The following is a 10,116-nucleotide window of genomic DNA, read 5'->3' as shown; positions in this document are numbered from 1 at the left end:
ATGCTGGCTAACACAGCCATTCATTGAAAAATGTACCTCGTGGCTTTAGATTATTTTTCGGCCAAAACGTTCCGAAACCGAAGAATAATTCATGCCTTAATCATTGCCCTGAAAAGCAAACATTTCAGTTCCAAAGGCAGTAAGGGGCGGACACACTTACCACCTTGATAAAGCGGAAACCTACCTAAAATCTCTGCCGTTCTTTGGGTCCCGGCACCCGGTTGAAAATGCAACTCCACATTGAACCCTTGCAAGTTATACCCGCATTTAGTTATTAAACCATAGTCCCCGTGACACTCCCCGAAGGGGCCGTACTTGATTGAACAGACCGGAGTAGTGCTCGCCAGCCAGACTTGCTAGATCAGCTCAACTCACGCGACTTCCTTAACCTACCAAAAATACACATGCTTAACTCCGCAATTAGTCAGATTTGCCATTCCGCCATCCATCAAACCTCCAACACTGTCTCCCTAACCGGAAAACAGCTTCACCGTGTTGCTACCCAAAACAACCTTATTAATCCAGCTGTTCTGCTTAACTCACCTCTTTCACACTGCTTGTCGCGCTCATCTCACAAGACTTACTAATCTCAGTCCACCCCAGGCTTGTCCCTCACTCGGAGTGAAAATCGACTTTCATCCCTTGTTCGAGTCGCCCAACTCACCTCATTCACACTGCTCGTCTCGCTAATCTCACAGACCTTACTAGCCTTACGGAGGAACACTTTCCAGCCCGGGTGGTCAATAGGCATGGATTATTGCTCCTTTTCTGGTTTTCCACACCCGCTCGATTTGCTTGACGAGCCACATCTTGCAAATCTCACTAGCTGTACGATCTCACATGTGCATCTAGCTGTCTGTCGGCCTTGTTCGTCTCACTGGCTTTGCTTATCTAGCCAACGAACACACTCCGGGGGCATCTGTACCCCTCGGTACCAATCGGCTATACAGACAACGTCGTCTGACGAACAGCTCTACACCCACATACCGGTACCTTTTATCTCGGTTTCAGGACAAAGGGAGAGATAAAGGGTAATGAATAAGTTGATACTTTGGTCAGGCCTCTCTGTAAGCGCGCCAAATATTCACACTTCCCTAACGTAAAGACACTAGTTGCAAGACTACACCGTTCATTCAGTGTAGGACACTAGACATTGCCTTGATCCGTCGCACACGATGATCATACAGCAGAAAAAGCACTTAAATACCTTACACAGAAATGTTAGCTTTCTAAGGCACTCAGGTGGGTTGGTGCTACACTTGATTCCTGCGCTGCATTTGTAGGCGTCAGAAGAAGCAAATTGATGGCGTGGGTGGTGGGGCACAATTAAGAATAATATTGAGTTTTATATTACGACTAATAATAGTTCATTTCCACCAAGCCTTAACTGCAGTTTATGCCTATTGGAAAAAGTAAATTACAACTGGAAGGGATATTTAGTTGCTTATACGGGTATAAAGTACAAGAAAACGAATAGAAAAAAAAAGAAAAAATTAAGAAATAAACCTAAATAATAAGATTAAGATAGGGATTAAAACTAAGATTAAGATTAAGATTAAGATTAAGGTTAAAATAAAGACTAAGATAGAGATTTAGATTGAGATAAGATTAAGATTGAGATTAGGATTAAGATTCAGATTAAAATAAAGATTAAGATTAAAATTAAGCTAAAGGTTTAAAATTGAGGTTGAGATTCAGATTGAAATTGATATTAAGTTTAAGAGTAAGATTTCATTACTATGCAGAAAAATACTCATATACATTATATGGCGAGCCAAACGAGTAATAGGAAGAAGTTTCATTTCAGTCGCGATTGGAATCCACATACAAGCATTTAAATCGTAACTTTAACTTTCAAACTCTCTTTTTTTTTGTTTTGAGTGAAAATTTTTATCTACTTCCATGTAGTTTGCAAAAACTAAAACCATGCAAATGACACAAATTGCAATTTATTGTCTTGGCCTGTGGAATAAATACGTGCAATGTCGCTAATTGTTAAAAGCTGGCAGTGATAGTAAGCGCGGCAACAGCGAGATGCATATGTACGGTGACCATCCGTTCTGTTTTTTGCAGGACCGCACTGTTTTTCAAAGGTCGGTCCTGCGTAGTTTTTCAAACCTGAAAACCCCGAAAATGTACTGATTTTTTCCAAGTGTCCTGCATTTGTCCCGCATTTTATTCGTTATTTTAAAATTATCGGACAATGGATGGATTTTTTCAAAAAAGTGTTTTTTGGTACTTTTCTTAGCTTTTCTTCAATATCTCATGAAAAAATCTCCAAATTAACGTAAGCGCCTTACAGCTCGAAGGGTATTGATGTGCCTCTTACCAAAATATATAACTTGTGGCGACTTCAATGAAAATTATTAGTGCTACAGGCGAAAAAAGTGAGATTTTCAATCAAATACACAGATTCATTTGATTATTTTTTCATTAGTTTAAAAATTCGATAAAGAAGATATATCATTACAGTAAACTTTGAGCCAAAGATAATGAAAATCGGACTAGAAATATAAATGCTATGGAGCGCAATCTGCACAAGTTATATATTTTTGTAAAGGGCACTTTGTAACTCGTCGTTTACGTCGATTCATGACGTCGATTTTTGACAAATAACTGCGAAAAGTACCAAAAAAACAAAAAAAGAAGGGTATTGTTTTCGTTTTGAACGACTTAAAATTTGCCTATAAAATAATCTTTTAAAAATTATTTCTTTTCGTCTAAGCTATTGTAATTATAATATGTTTTACTATACTTTTATAAATATTCATGTAAAAAAGGATTAATATCAATGAAGAAAACGTGATTCATTTTTAAAGTTTAAAATGTGTTAAGAATTTAGAATCATAAATACTCTTTTGATATTTTTATACTACGTAAATATATGTAGGCATATTTTTGAAAAATTGTCCTTCATTTTGAATCCATATTTATGGTCACCGTATGCATATGCGGACGTTATCAAATAAACATAGAGTGAAGCACTTGCATACATACATACATACATAAAAATGACGGTAAAAGCCTTTTGGTGTTGGCGGTAATTTGTCAAATTAATCAGTCAAAGCGCAGCATTGCATTTTAATGCAGGCGTGCGTGCGGCACTTCATTGACTCATTTAATTTGTATATTTGTATGTATGTATGTATATACATATGCACGTATGCATGCAGCAGTGGATGGCGCGAAATTCCTCGAAATGTTTGGCTCAATTTTAATACGATTAAGTTTTAGTTAAAAAATTTACCATATTCCAATCATTTTATTTTTGTTTTAATTTTTATTTAATTTTTTTTTTGTAACTTTTATTTTTGCTTTTATTCTTGTTTTTGCTTCTGCTTTTAGCTTTGAATGACATATCTATGTGTTGATTTGGCACAATGGGCAGTGTGCATGGCAAACGAATCGAATTTTTTGCATAATTTAAAGGCAGTTAAATAGACAGCATTGAAAATTGCAAATGCCAATGGATTAGCGCTTTGAAAACAAGTTGAGTTTCCAAGCGAATTCTATGTAAATAGATTACCGAAACCAATTTAAATGTATCGCTGGCACTCAATGCATTTTATATTGAATTCCACTTAATACATATATAGCCAAATATACATCTTGTAGCTCATTCTATAACAAAAACCATACAAGTTGCAAACTTTGCGCAAAATTAAAAAAAATCAAGGAATGAAACCGAAACCCAAACCGAAACCGTAACCGTTTAAAACCGTTTCGTTTTTCAAAACCGAAACCGAAACCGTAACCGTTATCTTAACCTGAAAAGGAACGATACCGAAACCATTTCAATCACAGGTTTCAATCGGTTTCCAGAAATTTACAAAAATAATAAATCAAAATTTCTTTGAAATAAATGATTTATTTAACCAAAATCAGCAATATTTTGCTAAAATTCGTGTTAAGTAGTAAATAAGTATGTCAAGGTAACTTTTCGCAAAAAGCTACTAAAATGGTGCCTAATAAATTAAATCTCCGATCTGGCATCGGTTATTTGGAAGAAGTCATTTTGATTTTCATTTTCACGTGTATAGTTGTAAAGGACACAGAAATGAAGGGGTTTCATTATTATGTAGTAAATATATGACGAAAATAACAATTATATTTTAGTTTTCATACACATTTAGTTTTACAGCAAAAAGGAAACATTTAAGTGAATCTGGTGGTGACGTTGTTGCTGTGTAGTTTTGAGCGAAAACTGGTTTTCGTTTGACAGATTTTACATGGACGAAAACACAAGTTTTAGGTCGAAAACCAGTTTTAGCAACGAAAACATGTTTCCGATGTCGGTCAGAACATGGTATAAGTGAAAAAAACAAGAACAACGTGAATCAGCCTTTTCTCGACTTGTGGGCACGAAATGTGGTTTTCGCGTTCGCGTACTTCTGGACTTTGTTCCATTTTTGAAAAAAAAATATGTTTCTCTTATTCTCTAATTACCAAATCCGGTCCGGATTGTTAGGGAAAGAACCTAGTGTTGATATTATCAGTGAACTGTAATTTTCAATTTTCTTTCCTCAACCTTTAAGACATTGTGATTTAAATAATATTAACAAAATTTCTGTGAAAAACCGAAACCGGAACGAAACCGAAACCAAAACCGAAATAAATTTTGAAGAACGAAACCAAAACCGAAACCGAAACACTTGGCAAAACCGAAACCCAAACCGGAACGTTATTTTGAATCGGTTTCATTCCTTGAAAAAAATGTACAAAGTTTCATTAAAATTTAAAGATTTTTAATAATTTTTTTTCAAAATTTCTAGATAATTTTCGGGGCGCTGTTTTATAGGTATCTAATGTTAACACGTTTGGACTATTTTTTTACTATTTAATTTTACTTATTATTTTTTTTAAATATAGTTCATTCTATAACAAAAACCACACAAATCGCAATTTTAACCTTAATACCAAAATAGAAAAAAAATTTCCAATTTTTTTGGTTTGCAGTTTTATTGTGCCATTTTTAAGTGGCTATTTTTTGTTGACGGTGTCACTCATTTTGCTTCGTACGAAGTATGTTCGACAATTTTTATATCGAAGTAAATGCATAACACCGTGAACAATCAATGGTAATCTGTAGCCACTTCAAACTTGCATTTTATGCCAAAAAATGTTGAAATTATGATTTATTTTTTAAAATTTTTGTACAAAGTTTGAAACTTAGATTTAGTTATACTGTTTTTGTCATAAAATTGAAATTATTTTTATATAAAATTATTATATTTAAATACTACAAAAATTAGTAGTAAATATTTTGCAATTATTTTGGTGCGTATATATGTATATGCACTATATTTATGTATGTATGTATATTTGATAAATAGTATGCCTTGAAAAAGAACCAAAGAATAGAATAATTTTATCAGCGTTTATTGAATTTACTGCATTTAATTATTGCCACTTGATTGCATTTTTATTTGCTGGCGCAATTATCGGCATACTCCATTAATCACCATTAATAATACAAAAACAAACTTCAGTAATCACATTTACAATAGCAAAAAGCAGCAATGCGTGTGAATCATTGATTTCATTCGAAAATTAATTAAAATGGAAATTAAGATACCAGTTGAGTTAAAACTGGTTACGATTTCTGAAGGCAGCTAGATACATAAGTATCTTAAAATTTTTTGCTAAAATTTGTCGAAAAATTGGCTTTTTTATCTACTTTAGAAATCGCACATAAAAAAAAAATTATAATAATAATCAATTTAGTTCTCCCCTTTTTAGGCAAATTTTCGTGGCGTAACCCTCGACTAGAAAACAACGCAGTTTCTTGTACAAAAATAGCTTTTCCTTCCCTTAATAAATGCTGCTTTTGGTACCCTAAGCGGTTTACTGCAGAGTGCTGCTCTGATGGCTAATTTTGTTCGTATGACAACACTGCTGAAAATAAAGAGAGGCCAGCTTAACCGAATCAAAGTCGAATTAAAAGCCAGCCAGTAAAAGTTCTTACCACCATCATCATAGGACACTGTGGAATTACACTGAGTGATTTTTCTGAAGATGCCGCCGACGTAGAGAATGAATGAAATTACCTCAATCTGGGTTTCCTATTTACGCAGATTTTTAAACGATCTTCATAAACAGCAGCTCTTAAATAAATGGTATATTTAGCAAATTTTGCCTGAGTCTAATGAAGCACGCTAGTATTTTTTGTCCGATCTATTGACGCCAATTAGAAACTTCAAGTGGTGTCTCATTATTCTACTTCCGGTCTTTCCATCGCAGAAGCGCACTTCCCATTTTACCACCAGCGAAATTGTATTTAACAATTTAAATGCTGGATCATTTGAGTCCATTTTTATGAAATGTCTAAGCTTGCACTATGCCTAAATTGTTGTAAAGCTGTGTAGGCGTTAATAACTCAAGAGCCGTGTCAGTGGTTATCACGGTTTTCTAGGCTCATGTAGCCTTTAATAGGACGGGTATAATGAGAGATACGTGCATATAAACACGGTTAGGACGTGGTTTTATTGCAGGTGTTCAGCCCCCCACCCCTAAATACGGCGTTGCTTCCAGCGGTATAGTCTCGTCGCGATTCTGTCATCCTCTACTCAAATCTGTCTCTCTTACACTTAAGCTCTTGAATTAACAACAAAACATGCATACGATATCCTTCTAAAAGGTGAGTAATGGAAACTGCGATGTATTGCTTTCCTTTCGCTATTTCTCCTCTCCTTGCATCAGTGGCTGGTGTTGTTAGTACATACATAGTTCCGCTGCATGCAATGTTAAGGCGCGTATACACAAGGGTGGTCGAAAAATTCATGTTAAAAAAGGAAAGTATCAATTTTAATGCTCTCATCCCCTAGGATTGTTCTATATCGAAATATTGAATTTTTCTTGAGTTTTTGGGGACCTTAAAAAATGGTTAAATAAAGAATTGGGTATTATAATTGGAGGTCTCCTAAAGAGGAACAAAGTTTCCCGATAGAAAAATATTGATTTTCAAGAATTCTATACCGTTTCTACAATTTTTTTTATTTTCGTATAGAATACATACACGGAAAAGTTTGAATTTAAAATAATAAAAAACAGGGGTATATTTTCGTTCGGTATAGAACAATCCTATGATCCATTTTGGATCACCCTATTATACATAGTCCATATGTAGTTGCTGTTATAGCTTTCCGCTATCCATGTCAAGTATAATTTAATTTAGCATATCTTTTGTTGTTGCCTGTGTAGGTTATTGTTGGAGTACGAGAGTAAAAAAAGCATCGAAAAGCAGGGGAAGATCAAGATGAAAGCCATTTATAAAGGGGTTTTCAGTAGGGTTGATGAGGTTTTAGTTTCACTTGCCCAATAATTGATTGAGGCACATTCAATTCATATTTCAATTAGCAAACTTGAGATTTACCAACAAAATAAGGAAGTAATTTTATAGCTGAACATTAACCATATCAAAATTTTGAAATACATACAAATAATGAAAAGAAAATCTTAAAATCTAAAAACAAAAAATCATTCAATTGCGTGAATTCGAAAAATTACATACATTTCATTCAAATGTGTATCTAAATTGCCATTTTATTCCCAATTTTATAATTTTTTTTATGACTTATCTATTTTTTTATTGAACTCGGTGAATAGTTTACTTTTTAAAGACGTAATAAAAATATTTATTTCTGTAGAAAGCAATTAATATGTATTTTTAAAATACTTTTTTCATAAAAATTTATTGGTTTATTGAACTTCAGAGCTATTTTTCCACCGAAAGCCAATAAAGCTTTGCATTTGAAATATTTGCCTACCACAGATGTGCCCAACTGCTGCCTATTATTGTTCCATTATTACGGCATTAGCTCAACGTAGACGTGTCTCTAGCTATTCGAGCAATACAATTTTGTTTTGTGTTTCACTTTTGCCTAACTTTGATGCTGGTGTCGATAGGTGTGCCAAATTTTATGGTGAATAAAGAGGAGCAATATAAAATGGAATAGAAAAAAAGCAAGAAAATATTAAACACACAAACACATGTGTAAACCTCAAACATATCCTGCACGTTCGTCAAGAGCGTATTAATTTTTATAATTTGTAATTTTTGATATAACTTATGTTTGTGTTAAAAATGTTCACACACAAAAATTTGACTTACGGAAGCAAGAAGAATATGTCTCTATTAAAAGGCTTTGGGGTAAAAGAGGCGAAAAAACGGAGGAAATTCCATAGATTCCTTCATGAATTTGCGCGAAAATTCTTATTTATAAGAATAAATATCTAGTAAATAAAGCACAAACATTTTTTCGAATTTAAAATTTTGCTGTCTAAAAATCCATTTCTGAAAACTTTTATGAAAATCAGAACCAAAAACAGTTTCGTTTTCAAATTATCCTCATATTACTGTAGCGATATTTGTAAGGCTTTTTTCCATAACTAGGAATGTCGAAGCAACATCGATGCATCGAAAATATCGATGTTTCGCTTCGGTGCATCGAAAATTTTCCACTCGAATTTATAAATTATAATCCCGATGCAGTTTTATAGCTTATACAATTTTTGTATAATAAAGTGCAAGTTTCAATTGCTTTGATTTTTAATATTTTTGCTTTTGCTGACTTGCACTTTGTTAGACAAAAATTTTATGAGCCATAAAACTGCATACCCAAAAATGTTCTCAACACTCATATTAAAAAATGAAATGATGAAAATGTGTTGAAATTTTCAAAATTTTATATAAAGTTTGAAACATTGTTGCATGGTTTTGGTCAAAGCGTGAACAATATTTTTATAAAAAATAATAAAAACTGTTAATGCGAAAAAAGTAATGAATAATTAAATTAAAAAAATCATCACGTTTGAGTCACCGTAATAGGAATTCTTATAATCAAAATAAAAGTTTGTACAATTTTTTGAAACTCTATGCATATCGCTGCATCGATGTGCGCCCCCTCCGATGCATCGACAAATATCAATGTAAGTTTTGATGCATTGATGCGAGGAAAAACATAGATGTATTTTTGCCACTGAAAATCCCTATCCATAACTAAGCAACTAATAATATAATATTTAGACCTATCCGAACTAACTTTCTATTTATTTATTAATTTGGGCCGAAATCCCGGCGGTACTGCAATACCGGGCCAACCCGTGACAGAGGTGGAGCAAGCTCCTAAAACACTCCGTCTATTTCCAAAAATCAGTTTAACATTTGTTGTCCTCCGATGGAGGATCTATCAGATGTTAAGCTGATAAGAACAGATACTACACTTTGATCTTAGCCATAAGGCCGAGAAGCGATAACTAAACCGAGTCGCAGATAAACTATTTCTCTTGAAATGTGCAAAAGGCATATGAGAATTACACTAACAGGATAATGATAGAACGAAAGCAGGATCAAAAGGATCCTCATACATACGCTGCTAGGAAGGAGGGATGAAAAGGAGCATCAATAATGCTAGCACAAGCAATTCACCCTTGAATGTGTTGTATTGCTATGGTAATCTGGTTACCTGTGGCTGCGATCGTGGCTGCTGGTACATAGTGATCGTGTGACTACTATGTATTTTTGTTTTGAGTCTTAGCAAAAACATTTCGTGCAAAGCGTATTGAACACGAACCAACAACAGAGCTGCTGATTTGATTTTTGCATGCATTTGGTGTATAACAAGGCAATTCTGGCAACTCACTTTCAACTCAACACAGTCTTTCAATAAAAGTGTTTTAAATTCTGGAAACTATTTTGAAAGTTCTTTTCTCTCTTTCGAAAGATTAATTGAAAGATTTGCTAACGTAGCGTAATTATGTCTTTTAGCTAAAGTTAAAAAAAAAAAATATATATATATTTATTCTTCGTTTTTAAAACAATAAAAACTAAAAATTAAAAGAAAATTAAATTGAAATAGATAAAACAAATAAATAAGTTTCTAAAAAAATATTATTTAAGAAAAGCCTTTCCTTTCAAAACAATAAATTTAGAAAATTAAAAATAGGTGAATTTAAAAAAGAAAAAAATACACTGGTCTACAAGGGTTTTGCGAATAAGACGGGACCTGGTGTTTCCGAACGGATTTTTCGTGCTGAACACGAATCTGGGGTCCAAAACTTCCCATCACGTCACGTTTTCGAGAAAAAAGGGGTTGAAACCCCTAAAAACAGCGTTTT

The 10,116-nt window shown here is 33.6% G+C and overlaps 1 non-coding gene across 1 annotated transcript; it reads right to left on the bottom strand.

The window, feature by feature from the left end:
- Positions 1-9,055: 9,055 nt before the first annotated feature.
- Positions 9,056-9,253, bottom strand: LOC118740252. Its single transcript, XR_004993099.1, has one exon. It is a non-coding gene; the product is annotated as a U2 spliceosomal RNA (small nuclear RNA).
- Between the last annotated feature and the right edge of the window lie 863 nt (positions 9,254-10,116).

Source organism: Rhagoletis pomonella, unplaced genomic scaffold (assembly GCF_013731165.1).
Source record: "Rhagoletis pomonella isolate Grant_MI unplaced genomic scaffold, Rhpom_1.0 Rhpom_scaffold_00005, whole genome shotgun sequence".
NCBI classification, from domain to species: Eukaryota; Metazoa; Arthropoda; class Insecta; order Diptera; family Tephritidae; genus Rhagoletis; species Rhagoletis pomonella.
The sequence above is the reverse complement of the archived record's forward strand: the minus strand, read 5'-3'. Positions and strand labels throughout refer to the sequence as shown.